The sequence below is a fragment of the Otolemur garnettii genome, unplaced genomic scaffold, assembly GCF_000181295.1.
Source record: "Otolemur garnettii isolate 467f Iridium unplaced genomic scaffold, OtoGar3 scaffold00088, whole genome shotgun sequence".
Taxonomy (NCBI): domain Eukaryota; kingdom Metazoa; phylum Chordata; class Mammalia; order Primates; family Galagidae; genus Otolemur; species Otolemur garnettii.
The window spans coordinates 6,929,759-6,934,078 of NW_003852483.1; positions in this window are offsets into that span (position 1 = coordinate 6,929,759).

Consider the following 4,320-nt stretch of genomic DNA (forward strand, 5'->3'; position numbering starts at 1 on the left):
TAACTAAGATAGATTCTCACTGGATTAAAGATTTAAACTTAAGACATAAAAATCTCTAACAACTATTAAGGTAACTTAGAAAATATATGCCATGTAATGAGATTAATGAACAAGTAAAGTAACTAAGTCAGTAAGAAAATCTGACACGGATAGGTGTAAGTTAAAAAATAAACACAAAAATATAAAATGGTATTTGGTCTAATATAATATAGGTGAACAAATTAATTTGCTTTTGAATATTCTTGAAGTCCATGCAAAGATAAGATCACAGTTCTATGCTGGATAGTGTTTCAAAGGGACATCAATATCCGACTTCATGTGTAACATAACTATGCAGTGTTTGAAGGGACCCATATGTTCCATCAGGGTGTCAAACTCATGAAAAGACTGGGTCATTTTATAAGAAAGGAACACCTGACAAGTACTCAGATGTGTGCCCAGGACACCATTGGGAACCTATAAGAGAAACCAAGGTTTTCTTCAAATGACAATCATGGGACTACCTGCTTTGTGTGCCACAGAGCTTGCCCATTGCAGTGTTAATTCAGCCAAATGCTGAGTAGCTGATTTAAATATCCTTTGAGACATAGACTTCCCTAGAAAAGAAAGTCATTGAGCAATTTAATTTCCCAGTCCATTAAGAAATAAATGTATGTAAAACACAGCCAGACAAGATTTCATGTATATCATGATAATATATAATATTACATGTACATATGAAAATAAATACAGAGCCTGTATAAATTAAAGCATACACATGTGCATGAAAATTATGTACATATGTATGTATTATATGCAATTGGAAGTAGAACAGGCCCTGTTAACCTAGTGACCACTTCCTGTAGCATCAGGGCTCAGCAGCTCTCTGCCAAATGGGGCCTCAGTACTGCTCCTCCTATTGAGGGGTCTCCACCTAAACTTTGGTCCCATCCAACATCCACCCTCTCCACAGATATTTACTGTGCTCCTACCATGTTCCAGGCACTAGGGACATCAAGTGCTGTTGCTTATCAATAGGCAAGGACAATACCACAGGGAAAGCTTCTCTTCTGGCAGCACCTGCCCCACCTCCATGTCTGGCATCTTCAGATTTTTAATCTTAGAACATTTCTGACAGGTATTGATTGCTTTTCTAAGCTTTCTCCTGGCATAACTTTATATCCGAAGAGCCTTCATATCGATCCCACATGTGCCATAGCTAGCAGGAATTCCTCAGAGTTCACAACCTTTGGATAGTTTGCTATCATGGCTGTCAACCCTGATATAGGTGGATCTATATTTTGAGCTTCACATAGTTTTCATTAGGATGTTAAATGCACAGGAAGGATGATGTATCTGGAAGTAGAACAGGACCTGCTAACCTAGCAACTAAAATGTTCCTTGAAGATTTCATAATAACTTATATTAAATAAACCAACTATTCAGATTTATGTTTATTAGTATTTTCTTTCAAATCAAACCATTTTGATTTTTTTTTTTTTTTGAGACAGAGTCTCACTCTGTGCCCCAGGTAGAGTGCCATGGCATCATAGCTCACAGCAACCTCCAACCCTCGGGCTCAAGTAAACCTCTTGACTCAACCTCCAAGTAGCTGGGCTTACAGGTGCTCACCACAACACCCGGCTATTTTCTTTTTAAAGACAAGGGTCTCACTCTTGCTCAGGCTGGTTTTGAACTCCTGAGCTCAGATTATCCACCTGCCTCAGCCTCCCAGAGTGGTAGAATTATAGGCATGAGCCACAGAGCCTGGCCATCAAATCAAACCATCTTGAAGAATGATATTTTATTTTTATAAATAATTACTGAAACGTTCACCTTGTATACCACATTTTAGGCAAAATTCACAACATATTATTAACACCCAGCTCACTAATCATTTATACCCTGATGCTTTTTTAAAAATCAAAGAAGCACTTCTAATAGGGAGGTTTAATCGCAGTAATCTATGTACTAGCCAAGGAAGACAGTGCATTGAAAATATAATGGTAAATTTTATTTGGCTGAAGAACACTATAGCTATAGCTTTATTTCTACTTATAGGGTGGTGGTTCTCAGCCAGAGTTGTTTCCTCCAAGGGACAAAATGTATGGAGACATTTTTGTTTATTAATACTGAGGGGCCCTACTGGCGCTTTATGGGTTCAGGTTAGGGACGTGCCAAACATACTGCAATACACAGGACAGCCTGCGCCCTTTCTGTCCTCCAACCCCCCAAAAGAATTGAGGATTATCTGGGGCAAAACATTACTAGTACTGTGGCTGAGAAAATTTGCCACAGACAAGTGGAGGTAAAAATGGTAAAATTCCTGGAATTTACACAGTTTTCTCTCCCAGGTTTTCCTTTTTTCTAATTCTCTGTAGGGGACTTTCTCTCATCATTTTTCTAAACCAGTGTGATTTTTGGCATGAACTGCCTCATCCCATCATGAGGCCAGCTCTGGTACTTTAAGATATTGTGAATGTGGGTTCCATACTTATAATGGTGAACTTTGAAGCCCTTCCAAATGTCTTCAGAGCCAACCCCACTCTGTCACATGACCTGTGTATACACTTACATCATTCTGAAATGTCCTTCACACGTGTCCTCTTTCAAAATATAAAACATCTTCCTTGCATAAATGCATCCTAGGCAGAACTGGCCAAGCGCTGACTAATTAAGCCACTTGAAATTTTGTTGCATGAAAGACATAAATCTTCACCTACTCTCCCTCCTAATTTTCTTCATCTATTTCAGACAACAAACTTAGACTTATTTGAGGCCTAAGAAATCCAAAGGAGGTCTTATGGAGATATGTGGCTCAATCTCCCTTATCAAAAATTTACATTTTGGGGTGGAGCAAGATGGCAGACCAGAAAGGTCATTTGACTGAGTTCTCCTAGTACAGCTGAGGAATGGGAGAAATCCAGGGTGTGCCTGGTGCAGAGACCTTTCCTGGAGCTGTGGCTCAGGGTACACAGCGATGTGGCATGATTCTGGATACAGTGCAAGAATGGGAGTAGAGGAGATCTGACACACTAGTTGTAAGCCAGTGGGAGTGATGGGCTCCGCTTTGGAATCTGGAAGGGAGAAAGCCTTTTTGCAGTTTTTGATTCTGGGAAAGCTGTGCTGTTGAGTGGAAAGCCTGGAAGAGTGGGCAAACTGAACAGTGATCAGCAACCAAATTTGAAGGCTGGTCAGAACAGTTTGCCACCAGTGTGGTGGACGTAAATGGCCCTACTGGAAAGATCGTGGCAGCCAGAAGGTGGCCATTGTGGGAGGGTCCAAGAAGGTCGTGAGAGCGGGCCTCCTACAGGGTACACAGTCTTCTTAGTTCCGCCTGCTGGGATTGGACCTGCAATCCTGACAGGCTCAGGGACTCCGGCACCCCACCAGAACTGTTGTCTAGGGACACAGTGAGACCTGCCTCTGAAAGTTTCTGGAGAGCTTTGAGATCCTAATCTCGCAGGGTCTGAATGCTGAGTTAATAATCCAGTGATCACCTCAGAAAATTAAGTAGGGAAACAGATCTATGCCTGGGAACTAGGGAGAGATTAACAGCTGTGTTGTCTGTCCCCTAAAGCTATAGTGCCACCTGGTGTTCCATCAATATATTACAACACAAATATATTCCTACTAAAGTAGGTCCCTTCCCTTCCTCCATATGCATATATATACACATATTAGTTTTTATATATGTATATACATTTTTTAATTTTCATTGTTGTTGTTAGTATTTTTTCTTTTTTTCCTTCTATTTTTGTTGCTGAGGTTGCTTATTTTTGGTTATTAGAGCTTTTTGTTATGTTGTATTGATTTGTTTCACTTCTTGCTAATTTGTTTGGCTGGTTCTGAACTTTCATTTTTACTTTCATCAAGAGCAAGAGCTCCTACATTTTTTGTTTACAGTATTTTAGCCTCATTTATTCTATTTCACTCCTTTACATTTTCTCTTTGGATAGAGACTCTTCTACCTTTTTCTTCTCTCCCGCATAAATCACTTCTACAACAGCCATCCCCTCCCTTTCTTTTTTTCTGTTTGTCTTTTTCCTTTCTTTCTTTTTTTCCTCCACATTCCTAGTTTAATAAGGACTTATTTTGAGGAAAAAAGGTCCCAGACATCAGGCTGTTCACAAAAATAACCCACAGTATCCACTTTAGAAAACAAATCTTGCCAAGACATTACTCAGGAATAAAAACAAAGCAGGAGGAATCACCCTACCAGATCTCAGACTATACTATAAATTGATAGTGCTTAAAACACCATGGTATAGGGACAAAAACAGAGAGGTAGATGTATGGAACAGAATAGAAAACCAACAGATGAATCCAGCTACCTACCAT